Here is a 12,500-nt window from a genome sequence, read left to right as displayed (position 1 = left end):
AATTATTAATCCATATATAAATAATGTCAAATTATAACTGAGATAATCATTAATCAATTTTCAAACTATAATTGACATAATTATTAATCTTTATATACATAATGTCAAATTATAACTGAGATAATCATTAATCCATTTTCAAATTATAACTGAGATAATTATTAATCCACATATAAATAATATCAAATTATAACTGAGATAATCATTAATCCATTTTCAAATTATAATTGAGATAATTATTAATCCACATATAAATAATATCAAATTATAACTGAGATAATCATTAATCCATTTTCAAATTATAACTGAGATAATTATTAATCCACATATAAATAATATCAAATTATAACTGAGATAATCATTAATCCATTTTCAAATTATAATTGAGATAATTATTAATCCACATATAAATAATATCAAATTATAACTGAGATCATTATTAATCCATTTTCAAATTATAATATAATTAAATCATATAAATAATATCAAATTATAACTGAGATAATCATTAATCCATATATAAATTCAAATTATAACTGAGATAATCATTAATCCACAAATTATAACCGAGATTTACCCAGGCTTACGCAAGAGCTTGGGGAGGCTGCATCTCAAATTACTTTCCGATGCCAAAAAAAAAAAAAAAAAGAGAGAGAATATCTCACTCGATCTTACCGTCTTTCTCAGAATTCCCAGCGAGACTTCATCGCCCGAATAATACCGAGAACGAGAGAAGAGAAAAGGAACAACTTGCATTCACATCTCATGTCCCCCAGACCGGGGCAGATTCAGGTGTTCTACGCTGCCGCAGCAGATATAAGCCAGCGCTCGCTCGCATCATCAAACGAGTTTGCGGGGAAAAAAAAATAAAGGAAAAGCCGTCCACATTCCCACCTGCGCTGCGCCCGCAGTGAGTTATCAGTTGGGCTGTTAATTGGTTTAGGAAAGGCAATATGTGCATTTTCAATTATCCTCCAACCACCACTAGAGGGAACTATTATTCAGAGGCTGCGAAACCATTATTTCCTCCTTCGCGGAACGTTTGAAAACGTTCTGAATAATTCGGCTCTCCGTCTCTCCTTTTTTTTCCCCTTTTTAGCGTCTCTGCCGTTTTAAAATGGGTCGGCACTTCGCGCCCGGCTTTGTGATTATCCCTTTGCTATATTGTGTTGTGTATATATGTATATATATATATATATATATATATATATATATATATATATATATATATATATATATATATGTATATATATATATATATATATATATATATATATATATATATATATATATATATGTATATATTATACTTACATAGTTATATATATATATATATATATATATATATATATATATATATATATATATATATATATATATATATATATATATATATATATATATATATATATATATATATATATATATATATATATATATATATATATATATATATACATCGCATCTGACTGTGCCCACGTAATTTTCAATAAAGGAGAGATGAGTCGTTTTTAATCAATTGACGAATTTGTTTTATACCTGGAACAACACTGGAATATATTCGCAAAAAATTAATGTATATTTAACACACACACACACACACACACAATAGGTTAAATGCACAATCATTCGTTATTTCTGAACTAGACCATGAATCGAATCTCAAGGTACACTGCATTAGAGATTAGAGATACTTATGGATTAAAGTCCATTAATATATATATATATATATATATATATATATATATATATATATATATATATATATATATATTAAAATCTCTTAATATATATGTGTGTGTGTGTGTGTGTGTGTGTGTGTGTGTGTGTCTGTGCATATGTATATATAATCTATTGACTGACAAGACAAGGTATCTGAGACACTACGTAGCATACGTGCCCTAACTGAAGTATGTCAAAATTTTCGGACATGAATTTAAGGAAAAGCGTAATTCATGAAACGACGCTTAGCGATGGGAGTTCTGAGAAAAGCAAAAAAAAAAAACCTCATTATGAATATTCCTAGATTTTCAGCAAAGAGTTTTCATATGCAAAATCTCCCATACGCGAACGCCAAGCACAAATTTATATCTATTTGCTCTCAAACAAGCCGGGCGACGAGGGGACGGTGTCGGGGCTGGAGTGATGAATGTTGTAATAAGGAAAAGGAAACGCACGCATATACTGTACACATACACAAACACACATATGTATGTATGTGTGTATGTATATATATATATATATATATATGTATATATATATATATATATATATATATATATATATATATATATATATATATATATAATGACATTACATTTTTTATTTGAGGTAATATCAACACATATATTCTGGCACACCAAGCTTACGTTGTTTCTTGCATTGATAAGTTTGTTACTGACGATAAGCATTCCCTTTATTCAACTCCGTATTGAGCAATATAAGAGGAATTATTTGTGGCTATTCTTTTGACATATACATACACACATTCAAACTATTTGTTGCTCTTTACGTATTTCCTTCATCTTTTTTATTCCTTTTCTTCACATGTGGTCTTCTCTTGTGTGACAGCGTGTTTTGGAAGTGCACTGAGTTTTGGTATGTTTCACAAATAATAATAATAATAATAATAATAATAATAATAATAATAATAATAATAATAATAATAATAATAATAATAATAATAATATATTCTTCTTTTTAAATAAAATGCAAAAAAAAAAGCCATGCAAAGCTATATTCAAAATCACATCATCATTCAAGAGATTGTTCTCCACGTAAATTTCCTCCTTTATGAAATTTATACTACTTTAAACACTTGTATTGCAACCTCTTCTCAATGTTCTCAATCTCCACTGGAAAGCTGAGGAACACTCTACCCACTTCCATTGACTCTCTCTCTCTCTCTCTCTCTCTCTCTCTCTCTCTCTCTCTCTCTCTCTCTCTCTCTCTCTCTATATATATATATATATATATATATATATATATATATATATATATATATATATATATATATATATATATATATATATATATGTTTACATATGTTTAGACATATATATGTGTATATACATATATATATATATATATATATATACACATATATAGATTTATATTTATATATACACATACACAGATTTATGTATATATATACTACACACACACACACACACATATATATAGATATATATAAATACACACACATATACATAAATATATATATATATTATGTATTTGAATTTTGTCAATTATCAGCACACGCCTGTTTTATAATCCCAAATATTCAGCCACAAATACGACTTATATGGAATTCACTCTATCTTGTGAATAACTTACCCAAGGGAAATTATAATTAATCCGAGCATCTGGCCCGGCCAGAATTCCAGGCAGATGCACTTATCAGATATTATTCCCCTAGCTACGGACGGCGAGAGTTATTCCAAATTTATAGAAGGTAGAATTAATCTGATATAAAATTTATAGAAGGTAGAATTAATCTGATATCAAGTTATATTTTTAGGTTTTATATATATATATATATATATATATATATATATATATATATATATATATATGTATGTATATGTATGTATGTATAACTGAATCACGAAAATATGGGACGTGATAGAATATATAAAAAATACAAAATCCACGGAGAGAGAAACAGCTAAGTAAAGGACAAACGTCGAAAGGCCTTGCAGCACTCCGTTATTTCTCCTTCCTTCGTGGATTTTTACATATATATATATATATATATATATATATACATATATATATATATACACACACACACACACACACACACATATATATATATATATATATATATATATATATATATATATATAGAGAGAGAGAGAGAGAGAGAGAGAGAGAGAGAGAGAGAGAGAGAGAGAGAGAGAGAGAGAGAGAGAGATCTGGGAAAAGTATGGGCAGCGAGAGGGTAAGGAGAGGTACCATAGACATAAGAAATAGGTAAAAGGTAAAGAAAGCAGTTGCACAAGAAGAGGCAAGATGACACGTACGAAGAGCTGGAAACACTCAGCTGAGGAGGAGAGAAAATTTCACAGAACTGCAAAGTCGAGAGACAAGAACACCAAAGACTACTCCTATAGAAAACAGGTTAAGGATGGGAATGGAGTAGTTTTATGCAACGTGGATAAGACATAAAAGAGGTTGGAAAGAATGTTATGAATACCTGCTAAATTAAGGAAATCCTACAAAATTCTTTGAAGATGGATTCCAGAACCTTGGCATGACACATATAATTAGCAAGAAATAAAGAAGGCACTAAGAAGATGAAAATGGCAAAGCAATAGGACCAGACGGAATTCCTGCAGAGGTGTGGAAGAGCCTGGGAGAAGAAGGAATAGACATGCTTTGGGACCTATAAAAGAAAATATACAGTCAGGAAAAGATACCAAAAGAATGGAGAGAAAGCTTCATTGTACCTATCTTTAAAGAGTAGGGTGACATCCAGGACTGTGCAAACTACAGGGGAATAAAGCTAATGTTTCACACCATGAAAATCTGGAAAATAATAATGGATCAAAGAATTAGAGAAGAAACATCTATAGGTGAAGAACACTTTGGTTTCATGCCAGGAAGAGGGACGACAGATGCAGTGTTTGCCCTCCGACAGATGATGGAAAAATACCTGGAAAAGCAGAAAGGACTGCACATAGTATTCATAGATCTGGAAAAGGCATATGATAGGGTCCCACACCAAGAGGTTTGGAGGTGCATGCGAGCAAAGGGAACACCGGAGATGTATGTGAGGTTGGTCCAAGATATGTATGAAGGAGCAAAATCGCAGGTTAGAAGTAGTGTTGGGTTCATTGAATCGATACCATGAAGAGTTGGTTTGCATAAGGGATCTGGTTTAAGTCCATATCTTTTTGACCTGATAATGGATGTGGTATCTCAAGGTATAAGAGATAAATCAGCCTGGTGCATGTTGTTTGCTGATGACATCGTGTTATGCAGCACCAACAGAGAGGTAGTGGAGAGTCAAACTAGAGCAATGGAAGGAAGGTTCTGGAAGATAGAGGATTAAAGATCAGTAGAAAGAAGACTGAATACCCAAGTTTTCATGAAGATCAAGACTCCGAGATTAGTATGGAAGGGACAAGGCTGAACTGAGTAGAAAAATTTAGGTAGCTTGGTTCAACAGAGACTGATGATGGAAATTTGAATGTACAAATAACACACAGAGTGCAGGCTGGATGAGAAAATTGGAGAGAGAAGTCAGGTGTCTTGTGCGACAGCAGAATCAATATAAAGGTTAAAGGAAGAGTGTATAAGACAACAGCGAGACCAGCTTTGATGTATGGAGTAGAAACATGGCCAGTAAAGACAGTGCAAGAGAAGAAATTGGATGTGGTACAGATGAAAATACTCAAGTGGATGTGTGGAGCAACAAAAATGGACAGGATAAAATCTGAAAGAGTAAGAGGAACTACTAAAGTCGGAGAACTATCAAAGGCGGCCCGGGAAAGAAGACTGCAGTGGTATGGCCATGTGATGAGAAGGGGTGAGACATTTGTGGGGAGGAGAGTGATGCAGATGGAGGTGCCTGGTGGGACAGCAAGAGGAAGACTAAAGAAGCGAAAGTGGATGGATGTAGTTAGAGAAGACCTGAGAGACAGACAATTAACAGAGGACGTGTTTGACCGAGCCAGGTGGAGGAGGAAATCTGTCAGAAACGTCGACCCCCACATGGAAGTGGGAAAAGATGCAGAGAAAGAAGAATATAGAATATATATATATATATATATATATATATATATATATATATATATATATATATATATATATATATATATATACACACATACATGAGGTAGACTAGTTTGTGCGCTGAGACATATTTACACTGCTATATATAAAACTGCAGTTCTCCACACACTTAGCTCAAAACAATTAACGATACGCAGATATCTGGAGAACCCCTCAGATCAATAAACTTGCCATTAATAATAAAAAGCAAGTACGGGGTATGCCACCGAGATTCGAAACAGATTAAATGAATAATTAAATAACGCCACAACGGAAAAGGAAAAAAAAAACCTCTTTGTAGATTTCCAATCTGGAAGCATTCGGTACGATTAGTAATTACGGAGCTGCTGGTCCCAAATCCGCTGAATTCTGTGTGAGTTTGGAAGATCTTATTATTACCCCGGTAATTATATTAACAGCGCGTTGGTGCGCTTCTATTTTTCCAGGTATTTGTTACTAGGTTTCTCTTGCGGAGTTCTAATTTTGGTGTTGTTTCTTATTTATTGTATCTTTTTTTTTTTTCGTGGGTATTTCTACATGCGCAGTTTTAGTTTTGTTTTCTCAGTCCTCTCTCTCTCTCTCTCTCTCTCTCTCTCTCTCTCTCTCTCTCTCTCTATATATATATATATATATATATATATATATATATATATATATATATATATATATATAATATAAATATATATATATATATATATATATATATATATATATATATATATATATATATATATATATATATATATATATAATATAAATATATATATATATATATATATATATATATATATATATATATAAATAAATGTGTAAATCTGATAAAGAACAGGTCAATTCTTTCATGAAAATCTACCAGTTTTCATATCTTTTCAACCTACTGGCCTTCAATTGCACTTCACCGCGCCCTGTCTACCTGGAACAACCTCTGACATCGACGAAACATCGGACCACGGATCTAAATTTCCAAGATCGGATCGTCAGAACCCTAAATAACCCAAGAAACCCCGAAAACAATTGTTCATGAATTTCATTGGCAGAAACTCTCTGCTAACATTACTTTCTACTCGCTTTGGTAACTTGCATACTGGAAATATTTAGCAGACAACAGATACATGTGTGAACAGAATACTGCTAACCTGTTTATGGGAGGCCACGGTCACAGCAATACACAAGACTGAATAGAACCTATTATCAATCTACAGCAGTGAAAATTCTCCTTCGAAAGGTAAAAGAATGGAATTAAATGGAAAACACACATAACGGAACATTACTCACAGCCAATATCGTTAATTGGCAAAACGCCTTTATTTCCATATTCTATAGAAAACTATATATATATATATATATATATATATATATCGCCGAATGAATAACGTATTTTCATTTTTTGTTTTCTTATATAAAAATATGTATCAATAACAAGATGTATCAATTTTTTTTTTTTTTTTTTTTTTTTTTTTTTTTTAAACCATCAGCGCAACAATTCGAATAAAACAGGCCGGTGGCCTTTCATCTGCAATGCTAATGGTCTCCCGTTCTGATCCTCCACATTACCTCTTTTGACGTGAGTGATGGACTGCTGCGCGCGAGCGCCCACTACCTTCCCTTTTCATCATTTTTCCCCTAGCGACCCTCATTCAACGTATACACACCGACGCATAGTCATGTATACATATATCCATGGACACACCCCTCTCTCTCTCTCTCTCTCTGTCTATATATATATATATATATATATATATATATATATATATATATATATATATATATATATATATATATATATATATATGTTGGCCTTGTGGGTTAAGGCGTCACTGTAGTCCTGAGTTCTTGTCCTCCGTTGGTTCGAGCCCACGGGACGACGAACTTGTTATCAACTAAAAAAAATTCCCCTTCGGTAACATATATGAAAATATATTATTTCCGAGGTAGAGCGAATTGGATATCAAAGGACGTTTGTAGCTTAATGCTTGCATATGAATCACGGTGATGTGATAAATTTTTTACATACATATATATATACACACACACATACATTATATATATATATATATATATATATATATATATATATATATATATATATATATATATATATATATACACAAACAGATGCAACCAGTGTTTCATGTATACACGCCCAGATTCAAGTTGAGGCGGCATCACCGTCTAATAAAAATACGAGACCATTTTAAATCGCATACCCCGGTGGCTCTTTTCTAGGTGGAACCGGAGACCATTCATCCCGAAACATGCAACAAAACTCTCGTGATTTTTCAGCAGCTTCGAGCCCTGGACGTCGCAAGATGCTGACATGTGTATTTAAAGAGGAGTTTCCAAACCGGACCCGACGCTTCGCCCTGACTAAGTTTTACAGAGCGAGTCGCGAGTCAGAAGAAGAAGAAGAAGAAGAAGAAGAAGACTTCGGGACTCTAAAGACCCTGCCTCCTTTATTATGCTAAAAGAACTACCAACCGTCCAGTGATGCTCTGTAAGCAAGCACGCCCCCCTCCCCCCAAAAGCTTCAATCCCTCCCAAACCACCCCCCGCCCCTAACCCTCAGCACATAAGGTCGCAGAAAATGGTTGCAACCAGTCTAGACGGAATTTCCGGAGGAATCTTTTCACTTTTTGAATGTTATGCGAACGTTGTGGACTCGAATAGTCTCCAGTTCTGTTCAAACGTATTATCGTCGTTTTAACTTTGCATTTATTCCGGTAGAAAGTCACAACGTTCCGCATATACTGTGAACTTCCCCAGTCTCTTTTTCTGTGAATTTTATTTGTGTATGTAAAATTCTAGCTCTGTAGAGATGGAAGGTCTCTGCCTTCGCATTTTATTTTTTTTCTGTAAAACTATTTATTTGTATGCATGATTTTAGATTGCAAACCAATTCTTGTTGGAATCCAGGATCCTGGAAACGAAAGTGTGGAAGAAAGAGCAGCTTCCGTCCCTATCTGTTATTGTTTTATTTTGGTAAAAAGTGTCAGCTTTCCGCATTTACTGAACGATATGAATTGCAAATCTTCATTTCCCTTGATATTCTGCTAAACGAGCAATGTGAAGTGCTTTTTTTTTTATTTTGCCTCCAACAAAGAGGGTTTATAATACGTTATGTATTAGTGAAATCTAATTTTCAGTTCATTATAATTTCCTACTGGGAGAATAAATTGTTCGTTGAATTTCAAAGTAAAGTTCCTGTTATTAAAATCTTAATAAAACTGAGTCTCTTTTTTTTTTCATTTCGTGCTGACACTGACACAGATATATGTACGTACATACCTACACACGCACACACACACACACACATATATATATATATAATGTATGTATGTATGTATGTATGTATGTATGTATGTATGTATGTATGTATGTATGTATGTATGTATATATATATATATATATATATATATATATATATATATATATATATATATATATATAGAGAGAGAGAGAGAGAGAGAGAGAGAGAGAGAGAGAGAGAGAGAGAGAGAGAGAGAGAGAGATCCTGATGAAGACATACTAAAGGCCTCAGTGGAGCATCTTTGCAGCACCTTGTTCCCTCTCCAATCCCCATTACCAGGAACAAGAAAAGAGCATCGGGCTGCCATTTTCCCTTAATATGGTTCCGTTACTGCACGTCTTCTGGCGTAATTAATACTCATTTTCGAAGCCGAAATTACAGCAGTTGCACCCCGCTGCTGCTGCCGCTGCTGCTGCTGCTGGAATGATTCCAAAATGGTCTTTGTGGCCCGAATCTTTAAAGGTGATATCGCCTCCCATTCTCTCCCCGAGCATTAGGACAGACCCCCTCCAAACAGCAGAAATGTTGAAAAGAATATTACCAATGAGATGTAATCGAAAAGTAAATTAAAAACGCTGGTGTTTCGTTACTCGCGGAGCTTCAGCATTCGCGGCCTCGAATTTGTTACACAAATGGCCCCCATGGAATGGGTCGCTGGCTCTCCGACGCGATTCTTTTCGCCGGCCAAAATTCACAATTATAGCCGAGAGTGTGAATGCCGAGGCAATTGCTCTAAAAATTGACTGTATAACACTGCGTGTGTCAGCCTGATGAAGTGTTAATGAGGTTTAGCGACCGGAATTCGTTCTGAATAATATGAAAAGCTAATGAAGTTTTCCTTTTCGTTCTTCTTCTTCTTCTTCTTTCGGGTTTGTCGCTCCTCTTTATGCAAAGGGGGTTCTGTGTTCTTTTGGAATTTTTAAAATAAAGATTGGATCTATTTGTCATGCTATCCTTATCTATATGCGACTATTTTTTTTAACAAATTCAAGTTATTTAATGTTTATTGGCATTATCAATGCTATGCGAATTATTATGCATCGCAATTAGGATATTTTAATGAGCATTGATCATCAATATCATCAGGAGACCTTTTACAAAGGAAAAACTGGTGATTTAAGAGTAAAAATAATCTTCTTACTATCGTCATCATTTAATATGATTGTTTATCCATATGGAAAATGGTCATTAACTTACAAATCAAGCTATATCAGGTTAGAATAATAAACGTAATAAAACAAGGACGTAGGAAAATAGCGAACAAAATATAACTGGCAAACCAGTATGGCAAGGGTTAAACGCACACGTCACTAACATGGCCGCCAAATGCTGAGATATTAACAACAGTGTTTTACCATTATATGCATATGGAACATGCAAAATATAAACAGTAGTACTGGTGTGCCCATCCCGTCCAAAAGGCCACTACTATAGGGAGGTATGACGAAAATATAAGAGAGGGTCGCAATGGAAAGTCCCGAATGTAGTGGTGATACGTGCCATGCCAATATATATATTATATATTGTTACATACAGAATAATATGGATACACAGAGCGTTTTATATATTAAGGTTTCATTAAGCTCTGGAGGAATTTTAATTAATAGGTTTTTAACATTACTTAATACGGTCACCCTGTCACGTGGCAATGACGTCACTTTACGTAATGCTTGGCTATCCTTCTGCAAACAATATGATACTGCGTTAGGTAATATGCATATGTATATATATATATATATATATATATATATATATATATATATATATATATATATATATATATATATATATATATATATATATATATATATATATATATATTATATATATATATATATATATATATATATATATATATATATATATATATATATATATATATATATATATATATATATATATATATATATATATATATACTGTATGTATATATGTGTATATACATAAATGATGAACGTAAACTAGCGAGGCAAAATAAAATAAAAACCTCACTAAAGATTCTTCAACTCTAGAATATACCAAAAATTCTCCGCGAGCTATATTTTCGAAAGCAAAAGGAAATTTCGACCTCTGTCGATAAAACAACGCATAGCGATCCCGTAACATCGAAATCAGGTGGAGCCAGTTCCAAGGAGTCGTCAGTAGGACAGAAAAAGAAACTCGGATAACGCAAACAACGAGAACCTCCTCCTGTGCTAGAAGATTCAAAACATATCCGCGCACCGAGAGCGTTGTCAATTCTTACGGAAACCTCGAGCAGCGAACAAAAGTAAACGATCCTGACCCTTTTAATGACACGACCATACAATCAATGCAAAACACCTCTCCTTCTCTTGAAGCGAGTAGCTATTTCTGCAATTCGGACCAATGGCGACTTCGGCCGAAACCGATATCCACAGCCATTTCTCCCGCTGTACGGAGCAGTTTTATCTGCGGCCAGCTCGTTCGTTTGGCGGTAAGTGCCGGGCGTATCTGCGCAGTTCTGGAAGGAAAGTGAGGTCTCTGTTGGAAGAAGTGCGGTTGTTGGATCCCGTGAATGAAGGCCTCGTCACTGTTTACGTCCTGGCTAGGAATGCCGATTTACTTCGCACCGGTTTTACTATTTTTTGAGCTCGCTCTCTCTCTCTCTCTCTCTCTCTCTCTCTCTCTCTCTCTCTCTCTCTCTCTCTCTCTCTCTGTTCACGTGAAAGTTAAAGGTCGAAATTTTATCACGTTCATAACTAGTTTTTGAATTCCCTGATACTTTCATAAATCGTATTCTTTACACATTATTAATTGTTTAAATGAAACTGTGTGAAAAGCAATTCCATTAGTAGTTTTTGGCCAAAAAAATGTACCCCATAAATATAATTTCTATATAAAAACTTAAATCTGACCCTATTGGGATGATAACTGCCAATATCACTCTGAAAACTAATGATTTTTTATAAATAACAGCACAAAAAATTAAATGGGAATAATTCCTAGATTAAAAAAAAACAATTTATATAAATTTGGTATTAGCAGTGAATTCAATCTATGTTTACGGTTATGCTCAACATTTTATTATACTTTCTTGATTTCGAAAAAAAAAATCCTCGAAGGAGCAAACAGATGTTTTAATAACTTATTTACTTATCTGTCTATTCTTGTAAGTAACTACTCTCGATCTATGTATACACGTACCATGCATGAAACGCACAGAGTAATACTCTCTAGTGCGCGACCTCTATTGCCTCACATAAAGCACATATGGGGAGGCTCTAGCTATGGAAATTTACAGCTCTATTGTTCCATCAAATGCCTCGGTCGAGGAAGATAAGCCTAGGGCTTTCTGTTTTCCCCTACGTGATATTCGATGCGAACAAGAGGTGCCTTGACAAAACAACATCTTGTCAGTAAAACACTTTGACAGGAAAATAGATTACCATAAAAC

At 33.8% G+C, this 12,500-nt stretch overlaps 1 protein-coding gene across 2 annotated transcripts in view; it reads right to left on the bottom strand.

Annotated features, from left to right (window-relative positions):
* Window positions 1–12,500, bottom strand: part of LOC136829259 (nephrin-like) — a 540,754-nt gene that overhangs the window by 98,477 nt on the left and 429,777 nt on the right. The gene's annotated exons all lie outside the window — the stretch shown is intronic.

Source organism: Macrobrachium rosenbergii, chromosome 44, assembly GCF_040412425.1.
Source record: "Macrobrachium rosenbergii isolate ZJJX-2024 chromosome 44, ASM4041242v1, whole genome shotgun sequence".
In the NCBI taxonomy this organism is placed as follows: domain Eukaryota; kingdom Metazoa; phylum Arthropoda; class Malacostraca; order Decapoda; family Palaemonidae; genus Macrobrachium; species Macrobrachium rosenbergii.
Note: the sequence above shows the minus strand (reverse complement) of the source record. Positions and strands in the feature narration are given on the sequence as shown.